The sequence below is a fragment of the Bombyx mori genome, chromosome 8, assembly GCF_030269925.1.
Source record: "Bombyx mori chromosome 8, ASM3026992v2".
In the NCBI taxonomy this organism is placed as follows: Eukaryota; Metazoa; Arthropoda; class Insecta; order Lepidoptera; family Bombycidae; genus Bombyx; species Bombyx mori.
Window position 1 is genome coordinate 7,779,651 of NC_085114.1, and position 12,681 is coordinate 7,792,331.

Here is a 12,681-nt window from a genome sequence, read left to right on the forward strand (position 1 = left end):
ACCTTGATTGGCAAATTCCGCAAGAGCAAGCGGGTTTCGTGAAGGGCAAGGGTACTCGTGCACAGATTCTCAACATCAGGCAGATTGTTGAGAAAGCATATGAGTTTGACACGCCAGTGATAATGTGTTTCGTCGACTATAGCAAGGCGTTCGACTGTGTCAACTGGAGTTGTTTATGGAAGGTTCTACAAGAACTTGGGGTACCAAATCATCTCATCGCCTTACTTCGCAACTTGTATGGCTCAAGTCAGGCAGTCGTAAGAGTCGATAGAACAACCTCGAAACCTTTTAAATTTCACAAAGGAGTACGCCAAGGCTGTATTTTATCGCCCATTCTTTTCAACGCCTATGGGGAGCACATAATGAGACGGACCTGCGAGAATTGGGACGGTGGCATTACAGTTGGTGGCGTGAAAATCACCAACCTTCGATACGCCGATGATACTACTCTTCTTGCAGCGAATGAGTCGGAAATGGTTGCGCTTCTGGACCGAATGGAGCGGATAAGCAAGGAGATGGGACTTTCCATAAACAGGTCCAAAACCAAAGTCATGGTGGTGGATAGGTCTGGAAAATTGGAACTCACTGGCGCATTAGACCTAGAAATAGTGGACAATTTTAACTACCTGGGTTCCAACATTAGTAACAATGGCTCGTGCGAGAAGAAAGTGCGCCGAAGAATTGGTATGGCTAAGAGTGCCATGACTCAGCTCGGAAAAATCTGGAGAGATCGCAACATATCCGTAAAGACCAAAACCAAACTGGTACGGACTCTAGTTTTCTCGATTTTTTCGTATGGCGCTGAGACCTGGTCACTGAAATCTGCAGACCGCAGACGCATTGACGCCTTTGAGATGTGGTGCTGGAGAAAGATGCTGCGTATTCCGTGGACAGCATTTCGGACCAACGTATCAATCTTGCAAGAACTCAAAATCTCCTCGCGGCTGTCATCCGAGTGTCTTCGTAGAGTCCTTGAATACTTTGGTCACATCGCACGGAAAGATGGTAGCAATCTCGAGAGGCTCATCGTGACTGGTAAGATAGATGGGAAAAGACCTCGGGGGCGCAGCCCAATACGTTGGTCCGACCAGATCCGCACCGCTCTTGATTCCACATTTCACAACGCCCTCCACACCGCCAGAGACAAGAATGGATGGAGAAAAATCGTGCGTGCGAAGGTGATACAAAAGGGTGGTCACGACCCTCAGCAATGAGGAATACGACGCAAGGAGGAGGAATTTAAAAATGATTAGTCAAACGATTTATTAATTTACCATTCGCTCATAAATAAACGATAGATATGAGCAATTAACGGTTTTTCAATTTTAACTAAATCAAATGATTTTTTTCTGCAATTTTGCTCGTTCGATATTTTTCTTTTGATATTTGACATTAATATAGTTTAATGAACTTTCGTATTAAATATCTCTTCTGGAAGGACATAGGATATGGGAACCTGTAGTTGTAGTCGTCGTGGCCTAATGGATAAGACGTCCGGTGCATTCGTGTTGAGCGATGCACCGGTGTTCGAATCCCGCAGGCGGGTACCAATTTTTCAAATGAAATACGTACTCAACATATGTTCACGATTGACTTCCACGGTGAAGGAATAACATCGTGTAATAAAAATGAAACCCGCAAAATTATAATTTGCGTAATTACTGGTGGTAGGACCTCTTGTGAGTCCGCGCGGGTGGGTACCACCACCCTGCCTATTTCTGCCGTGAAGCAGTAATGCGTTTCGGTTTGAAGGGTGGGGCAGCCGTCGTTACTATACTTGAGAACTTAGAACTTGTATCTCAAGGTGGGTGGCGCATTTACGTTGTGGATGTCTATGGGCTCCAGTAACCACTTAACATCAGGTGGGCTGTGAGCTCGTCCACCCATCAAAGCAATAAAAAAAAAAAAAAAAAAAAAAGCTACTTAAATAGTTTTCTTAATGTGTACGTATGAAACTAGAAAACTGTAAACTATTTGAAACGTATAATAAAATGTAAATAATGAACACAAGATTAAACCGAAATAGTACTTTTCATTATGCCAAATGCGTACTTCTATTCTTTAACCCTTTAGGGTTCTAAAGCTTACTTAAAATTAAGCTTTATGTGCAATACGTGTGGACCTTGGACTTCAAAGTGTTAATATTTACTATATATTTCTGCTATGGCTATATACAAATTGAATACGTACACAAGTCAAATGCTATGTCGAAAGCATTTTTGTTATTGAATTTCAACTTCTTTCGAACGCCACATCATCTATTATTTTTTTGGGACCGCTTATTCCGTATTAAATGGATTACCTGGTTGAAGCTGTCATACTCAACCCTCTAGGGACCCGCCGATGGGAAGTAGGTACAATGCACGTCAAAAATGTATTCGAAAACGAATATTGAGTAGCTTTGCCTGTTTATAAAATAGACGTATTGGACGCTTTATCATTGTTGAGATTTAGATTTGGGGAGTTAAATATTTCGGTGCGGCGTATTTTTTTCTACGCAAAAACCATTTTATAGAAACATGAAATTCAACTTTAGAAAGTTACGACAAAAGTAATCGTAATAAACCTGTTTAACGAAAGAAAAACTTTCGAAGATAATAGATTTAAAGAATATTTTGAATATTTTGCATATTTAAATACAAGCCTATTTTTGATATTTAATAACTTGAATCTTTTCTTTGTGTACTACAAGTATTAGAAAATGTTTTTATAATTCTGGTATTTTCAGAGATCTTACGTAGAATAAACTTACGTAGAACATTCTTCCTGACATCATTATCAAAGCATCCTACTAATATGCTTACTATAAAACTCGTTCGTTTCTTAAAAAATATTATATCAGTAAAGACTTTTCTTAATCCTTATACTGATAACCAACGATAAACTATTTATTGAATTATTTAGGAAATAGATATAGAGCAAAATGCTAGTATTTAAAAGGTCTATACGTGTACTTATTCGGGATTGAATGATTAAAACCTTACATTATCTAAGAAGCCATCAACACCAGAAAAATAATTATACGTCTAAAGTAAAGTAAAGAAAAAGTTATCTAAGATCTAATTGAACCAAATTAAAACATGGCCGCCTTAAAACCAAAAGCAAGTCCGAACGAAATTACAACCATTATAACTTTTAAACTTAACTTTTTCAGAGACCATAACCGTTTATTATTTAGGTTACCTCTTACCTTTTATAAGCACAATAAAGTGAACGCTTATTCTCTGAACAGCGGCCCAAAGTTTGCGAGACCCGGAGCCTTCCTTATCAATGAAAAAGAAAGGATTAAAGTTGGTAAAAGGAACATAAATAACTATAAATACTGGGCTTAGATGGACGCCGAAGTTTTATCGAACGTAAACATTACTAAATACCTTTATCTGAAGTTCTTTCTCATCCTGGCAGTAAAGTTTACGGCTGGAGAGAATAAGCTCTTGATACGGAGTTGTTAAGTGGAAGAAATAGAATAGGTACCGACAATCCAATTTTCTTCTGAACATAAAAAATAGATAGCCTTATTTTGGTTGTATAAAATTCGGGTTCTGTGAAATTACTAACTAATATGCTGGTAACTAATATGGTGAAACTAATTATTCTATTTATCGAGTACATTTAATGTAAAAAATTACACAAATCGAATACAATAATTTGTAATGTAATGTAATTTGTAAATACAAATTTTGAAGTCGTCGTGGTCTAATGGATAAGACGTCCGCTGCATTCGTGTTGAGCGATGCACCGGTGTTCGAATCTCAGGCGGGTACCAATTTTTCTAGTGAAATACGTACTCAACAAATATTCACGATTGATTTCCACGGTGAAGGAATAACATCGTGTAATAAAAATGAAACCCGTAAAAAAATTATAATTTGCGTAATCACTGGTGGTAGGACCTCTTGTGAGTCCGCGCAGGTGGGTACCACTACCCTGCCTATTTCGGCCGTAAAGCAGTAATGCGTTTCGGTTTGAAGGGTGGGGCAGCCGTTGTAACTATACTTATGAGACCTTAGAACTTGTATCTCAGGGTGGGTGGCGCATTTACGTTGTGGATGTCTATGGGCTTCAGTAACCACTTAACACCAGGTGGGCTGTGAGCTCGTCCAACCATATGAGCAATAAAAATAAAAAAAAACAATAACAATATGCGAATAAAATGACGTTTCTGATTAAGAACGATAACTTCTGAATTATTATACAATATTATCAAAAATATTTCTATAATATTATACATATCACTTTCGACTAAATACGTTATTTCTATATTACTGTAGTTTGGACCAACTAGCTAAAGCTCAGGAGTTACATTTCTTCCATTTATTTTCAGGGATCTCTCTGATTGGGAGGGATTGACTCTATTTATATTGACGATATCTAAGTCCCGTCTTTAAATATGTATGATTTAATTAAAACAATCAATTTCAAACAATTCACTGTTTTATTACTGAATAAAACATTTTAGATCTTTCAAATAGTTTATTTTAACAGTATCTCATCTGTACATATAGCAAACAGTTTTATTTAAGATGTTAAAAATATGCTCCAATTTAGAATCACGTGAGGTTTTTCATTCAAAGCACTAGATGCAATCGATAGCAATTTGTTCAGCCTTGAAATAGCGAGAAATGGTAATTAAGATTTTTAATTTGAAGTAAAATTTTAATATTTGCTCACAAAATATGACTTACCTCAATTTGATGTAGTTTCAATATGTGTTTTGTAATAAGCTCCCTAATTACGTAGTGTACTTTTAGCATCATAAAACATTCAAATCAGCGTTTGTAAGCCGCCAATTAAAATTGAATATTCCTTATATTGAACCGTTTATACCATTTAGAAACAATTCAGTCTATCTTCGAAAATATTATGGTTGTTATTGAAGAAAAATGAGTGCAACTTTAATAATTCCAATATATTATTCGTAAGCTGTTTGAAATAGATATGTCATAGATATAATTCGTTTTATATGTATTACGTGAGAGAAAAGATATGGACATATAATGCTGCGTTGTACGGTTTACTGTACGAAATTATTCTTTTATTAAATTGGGAAAACATTAAATGAATTTGCCGGTATTTATTGCGCTTTGCTTCAAGTACCTAACACATAACATTCTCATAGTTTATCAAACCCTAACTGCATTAAGAACAACAACAGCCAACGGTGAACATCACTCATGGAGAGATACATAACATAATTCATAATATTTAGGGTCATTTGTGTGGTTAGGTTGATATTCTGATGAAGCATTTTATGGTCGAGCAATCTCTGCTTTGATAAATGGAGGTAAACCTGTATCGGTACATGAATAAAACAACATTCCGTGATAGAGTAAACAGTCTTAGGATACGGGTGTTAAGGGTCTTAATTCGATTTTCTATTCAGGATATTAATTCTATCCTCATTGATTAAATCAAACGTGGCTTGGTTGTAGACAAAATCATGGCTTATTACGTTCATTTATTAAATTATGTGTTCAAACTATAAAGCTCCACATAATAAAGATATATAATATTTATAACATTTGTAGTAAAATCTTTGATACAAGGTCTAACACAGCCTCAAAACTGTTAGATAAAAAATAGGCAACGGCTTTCGTTTTATTGATTAATGGATAGATGCTAGTGAGCTAATAAATTCGTGTTAATAAAACAACTTAAGCACTGACTATAGAGACAATGTAAAAAAATCTGTAAGGTTTTTGTTTTTTATTTTTTCTGTATTGATCTCCTTGTTAGAGTCGGTTATAAGATATTTCATTCTCAAATGAACAGTGCCTTAATTTTATTTTATTTTTTCCTATTTCGTAACGATTAATATTAGATTCTATTAAAATGTAAATAAATTAACAAGAATATATAATTAAATACCTTATTTTCACTGACTATAACTAGTAACACTGTAATCAAAATCGGAACATGAATATCCGAATAATGATTTTCTTTATACCTCGAATTGAAATTAAATTTAACATTTTTATAATAAGGAACTTCGTTCCTATCCGATGTCCTACTATGCCACACATTTTTTTTTAATTTCGTTGTTGGGTGGTGGGTGTTAAAAATCTTTATCCAATTCGTCCAACCTAGTACTTACTTAACCGCCTAGATATTTATTATTTGAGAAAGGTCTCCATATTTTTATAAACCAAGTTTGGTTTTACAGTTCAACCATGCGCTTGGGAAATCAATGGTGCCGATTCATTCAGCCTGAAAGCGCCTCAGTTGACCTACTAAAAAGTATTTCGTTAGCCAACGAAAATTAATAAAGTGAAAACTTTTATCAGAATAAAATATAACAAAACTACTATAGAACTACTGTTATATTGATGAGTATCACTCGCGAAAAGTTTCTCATACAGTCAGTTTTAATTTATCGTCAAGATGAAAATTATATTTTATTTTATTTCTGGTATTGCTTTTTTTTAATTCTGGTATTCGGTATTTCTTTGAGTATATCGACAAGCTAAAGAAGAGATAAATCTTAGTATATTCTGCATCAAGTTAAATGGCGGCAGTTATTCATATTATGTCATTGATTTGAGCACATTAAACAAATGATAGTGAGCCTAGCAGATCCATAGAATTTAGGAAATAAAATGAGGAGTGTGTTTGCAATAATTTATTTTGATAGGCTTTGTTTTTGTTGGTAATGATAAATGAGTACAAATAATAATTAGAAAGTCCTTATTAAGTACTTGTATCAAAATTTATATCAATAAACATATTCCATTAACATTCAGTGCCCTGACTTGAGCTTCTTACGTCTTTTCCAGTTGACACCTGGACATCAGCTAAAAGCAAATATGTACATCAAAGGCGAACGACTTGCTCCATTACTAAATTAAAGTAAAATTTAGATTTTATGCAGAAATTTTGAAAATGAAGTAAATTTTAACAGAATTTCAGACAGGGAGACCTTTACATGTAGGTTTTACAGTTAACCTAGGTATAGAATTAAGAGTTTTAAATTCCGCAGTCGTTATTAGGCTGAAATTTATTTCAGAATATTAGCTATTTTAGCATAATTGTTTATTTACTTATTTATTATTACTATTAACACTTCATGTATTAATTATATACATTATATTATACAATATTTAAAGTAATATATTATATAATATTATCAAAAAAAGGATTGTGTGGTTTTGTGAAACCACGGTAAAAGTGAAATTTTTTTTCACATTATAGACATTTAACTAAAAATTTTTGGAATAATATTCCATTAAGGGTATAAAAATCGCTTGTCAAACTTAATTTTATACTCGGAAAATTGGAATGATGGAAATGATAAAAGTAGACTAAGTCTCCAACTAATATTTTTAATGAACTCTGTGTCTTAGAGTACGACATACGCAATACTTAACAATTAATTAGATTATATACACATATTAAAAAAAAACAAAATAGCTGCTGCGAACTATAGGCACCGCCATATTGGCCTTGGCTGCTCTGACGAGTGCCTTTCACTTTATCCCTACTCTGCGGCCGACCGTCACGCGACATGCAACACACAGACGAAAAAGTTTGAGAGTTAATAAATTCATGACAGGTCCGCTAACTTTTCTAACAGTATTCGCCGAACCCTTAACTTGTACACGCATCAGTCAGTAATGGTCCGGATCTCAGGAGCGCTTTCCATAGTAGAGCAGACGGTACGACAAAAAAAAAAGAAATACTAGAATTAAGTGTGGGACAACCAATTAATAGGTTATGGAGGGAATGGAGGACCCGGTAATGGCTGGAGTGAAGGTATTAAAAATAGGGGGTTTGGTTGGAAGAAAGATTGGGAGACAGAAGTAAAGAATGAAGAGTAGTCAGTGCACGTAAATTACGACGCTGGCGAATAGGTAGAACTTTGAGGTGAGCACGATAATAATATATGATCATACTTATGTTTTCTGTAAAAAGTTTGTGTTATTACCCATTTATTAAATGATTAAAATCATGCCGAGAACCCCTTTAACAATATTTTGTGTGATGTAGATAGCAGCGAACGCTTAAAATATTTCGTAGCTCAGTCAAGTAACGATTAGATGATGGTAAAGAATACTAACAAGAAATAAGGTTAATAGAAACTAAAACAAAATAATTTAATCTCATCACATTCATTCAAAAAGGAGTAAAGAAAAAAAGCGTTTATAGTTCCAATTACTAGAAAAATGTACAATTGAGTCAAAAAAAAACCCATTTCATTTGGATTTGAATAAAACGTAGCGGTCGCTTTTCCGCCAGATTCGAGGTATAGTTAAGACCACGGTCGCTATGTCGCATTCAAGCACAAAATGGAAAACCCGGAAAGGTACCCTAAGGACCGAGTGGGGCTCTTTATGTAAATTCGTAGTGTACAAAACGCGGAGTGATGTGAAGGAGAGATTGGGACAGCCGACGTTTCAAAGCTCTAGCCGCATGCAATCGACACAATCTTCAAACCAAAAAAACCTCCGCGACCCGAAATTGAAGACAAACATACTGAAACTCAAACGGCTCATTTTTACGAAATGCCATCTCAATTCCGTTGGAATAATTCGTGTACGTAAAGAATACGTTACGAATATTAGGTGGGGTTTTCGAGTTATACCTTATTTTGGAAAGTAAAAATATAAATGTAACGTGCAGGCTGTTTATCGCAGACAAGACATCTCTTTTACATTCATTGTGACGAAAAGATAAAAGCGAAAACGACGCTACGAATACGTATAATATGTTCTCTATTGTGATGTTTCTTTGATTCTCAAAATGTCTTTATTCGTGCTGAAATTTCACTTATGAGTATTTTCCATGCATATTTCTATATACTACTCTACAGTAATGTGTACTTTTTTAACATGATGTACGCATAGTAGACATTATTCTCAAAAACAGTTACTATCTAACGATGTAAATTAGTTACTTTCGTTAACCTTTTATTCTCTTTTGATCGTACTGTACACAAATAAACAATGCAAAAGGCTAACTATTTGCAACTAACATTATATTTATTTATAATATTATTTATTTATAATAGGATGTCCTATTATAAATAAATACAAGACATCTTCTTGACATTACAAATTTAAAGAGACTTTTTCTGGTTTAATAAAACTTTTACGCTCTAAGATAAAATAATTGTAATAGAAAGGCAAACGGCAGCAAGGGACCGTAAGTTACGGAGCGGACCTTATAACAGACTATATCGATATCAAAATTCTCTCCGGGGAGCAACAACCCACAGTACATGCCAATAATAATCCTGATTCTCTAACGCAATATATTAGGGTCAAATTCGATTGGAGATTTGAGGTTTTGTATTACGCACTCTATGGTTAGTTGAGAAATACTCAGAAGCCTTTAAAATTTCGACAAATAATGGATATTTCAAAAAATATTTTTTTATCATTTACTCATTTGCAATAGGCACGATTTATCACATTTTGCAAACCATTACTTTAGTACGGTTTTGGTGTATCAATTAAACTCAAAAACGTAAAAGTACTTTCAGTTTTGAAATCGACCTTAAACTTTCCGCTTATTGCGAAGTGAATATCTCTATCCTTATCAAAATATGACACTAAAGATATCAGAACTACCAAACGCCCACTCTAGCTCCAGCTGCTTGATTAATTTTAACAATAAAACTCGTAATGTCGAGTAATAAAATGTTTAATGGATATAACAATAGCGACAATGTATGCAATTGATTGCTAGAAAGTTCCGTCAAGACATTCAGTCATCTGTGATAGCACTTAAGTATGTAGTAGAGAGTTACGTGGAAACTCAAGTAACACTATGATGTACATAGTACGGAAATGTTACCGCCCTAACTATGGTAACAACTTGATCAAACTTGGTAATTTGAAGCTTAATGCGTTCTTGTAGCTCCGTGCCTTACTGCGGACTAGAATTTGAATACTGATTTGATCCCTTTTTTTCATCTTTGGGATACATGAAAAAAAATGAACGGTAGCAACTCCTGTGAATTACTTCTTAATTTTTTGCTCACCTTTTTATTTTACTAACTACATATAAAAAGATCGGCAGTGCTGAAGGCGCATCCAAAGCGATTCGATAATAGCAAATACTGACGATGACTCTCCTTAAATATCGTTTCAATAAGGACATGTCATAGTACTTACATTAACTGGATCGATTAATATTTGAATAGGTAATATGTATATTAAAAACAGTCGTAATAAATGAAATCCAAAGGAACTGAAAATAGAGAAAGATCGTAAACCGCTAGTAAACCAGATTCCAACCTTACCAAGAATATTAACTCATCTTGTCAGTTGCTCAAGCGACCCATCAAGTTAGAATATTCGGTTCAAATTGGATAGTCTGAAATAGGCGGCAGTTGCGAGCTGTTACAAAACAGAGACAAAGGAATCCTTTGACAACTATTCAACGTCCACTCCAAGATTTTGTTGTAATGTCCAACTAAAGCCTCAACTAAATAATAAAACAGCGTCAGATTCCTTAAATAGTTAAGAATGTACAGAAGAAATGTTTTGAATTTCTGATCAAAAAGGTTCAAAAAAAAATACATTTGGGCTTTCCTTCAAGTTTTTTTTAATATTTTCTTCTATGGCACTGGAATAAGGGAAGATACCTTTCATTTGCTGAAAACTCGCAATAATGGATACTTTTCACCTGTCACGGGCGTCTGTTTCTATTCATATTTGTTGTTGTAATTTTGGAGACATTGAGATTTCTTTTGTTATTTCTTTCGAAACATTGTCGATTTTTTTTGTGACGAAGAAATAATTATTTACCTTTAATTTATCGTCCGCGTTCAAGATATATACTTAGTCTGGCCATAAATACTGTTACAATTAAAAATATTACATTTGAATTTGGAATCTGTCATTTTTATATGATTGCTCATAGAGTTTTCTCATTTTGGCGCCAATACATTGTACAATATTTTGCGATATTAAAATGGAGTGGGGTGATAAAGAAAACCAAATCGCTGTGATTGCATTACACAAAGTAGGTATGGAGCCAAATGCAATTTTTAAAACTCTCCATACGCTTGGTATTAGTAAAATGTTTGTGTACCGGGCTATTAATAGGTGCAATGACACCTCCTCTGTTTGTGACAGAAAAAGATCTCGCCTTCCACGTAGTGTTCGTACGAAAAAGGTGGTCAAAGCAGTAGGGGAAAGAATTCGAAGAAATCCTGTCCGAAAACAAAAGATTTTATCTCGGGAGATGAAGATAGCACCTAGAACCATGTCGCGTATTTTAAAAGATGACTTAGGACTTGCAGCCTATAAGATACGTACTGGTCATTTCTTAACTGATCATTTAAAAGAGAATAGGGTGGTAAAATCGAAACAACTACTGAAGCGGTACGCAAAAGGAAGGTCATAGAAAAAATTTGTTTACGGATGAGAATTTTTTTACAATTGAGCAACTTAACAAACAAAATGACCACATTTATGCTCAAAGCTTTAAGGAAGCTTCCCAATTAGTCGACAGAGTGCAACGTGGGCACTATCCGACTTCAGTGATGGTTTGGTGAGGTATTAGCTATGAAGGAGTGACTGAGCCATACTTTTGTGAAAAAGGTATCAAAACATCGGCACAAGTGTATCAAGATACCATTCTTGAGAAGGTAGCGAAGCTCCTTAACAACACCATGTTCAATAATCAAGAATGGTCCTTTCATCAAGACTCGGCGCCAGGTCATAAAGCTCGGTCTACGCAGTCTTGGTTTGAAACGAACGTTTCGGACTTCATCAGAGCTGAAGACTAGCCGTCGTCTAGTCCCGATCTTAATCCACTGGATTATGATTTATGATCAGTTTTAGAGGATACGGCTTGCTCTAATCGCCATGATAATTTGGAGTCCCTAAAACAATCCGTACGATTGGCAGTGAAAAATTTTCCCATGGAAAGAGTGCGTGCTTCTATTGATAACTGGCCTCAACGTTTAAAGGACTGTATTGCAGCCAATGGAGACCACTTCGAATAAGCTTTTTACACTTTAAATTGTTTTATATTTATGTATTAAACTAACACACTGTAAAAGTAATAAATGTTATTTGCAATATAATTTTTTTTCTTTTTTCTCAGTATTTATGGAAAGACTAGGTATATTTACTTTAAATTACGATTGCTAAAAACATAAAACGCAGGTACTTTTTTTTTTTTTTTAATTTATTTAAAAAACCTATTTACATGCTTTGTTCGGGGAAATAAAAATGTTAATAAAATGTGAGCAAAAACCTGATAAAACATAATAAATTGTGTAAGAACAGCCGTGGGGAAAGTACCCGCATCGTGATAGGCTTATGTTTATTTTCGATTTCACTTCACTTAGTACACGGAAAGAGGATTTGAAACAGATTATTTTATACGAAAATAATAATGATAAAAATGTTCTCTTTCTTGTATCCGTTGCTCAGGCGTTTTAGCTCTCGAATTCATCCCTAGACAAGAAGCTAAAGTTTCCCGTTGTACATCCTCCGCGAATTACGTTATTCGCCATGCCATAGAATCCATAGATCACTTGAGGTATTTTACTGAAAAAAACAGTATAGAGATTATTGTCTATTATAGTAGAGTGTATTGTCTGAAGAGTATTGTATAGAGATTATTATTCCTGATGGTGTTGGAAAATTTAAAACTCAATACAAACTGTGATTTTCAATACTTACTGTATATCACATCAGGAATATTTTCACAGTAAAGCTTCTAAAT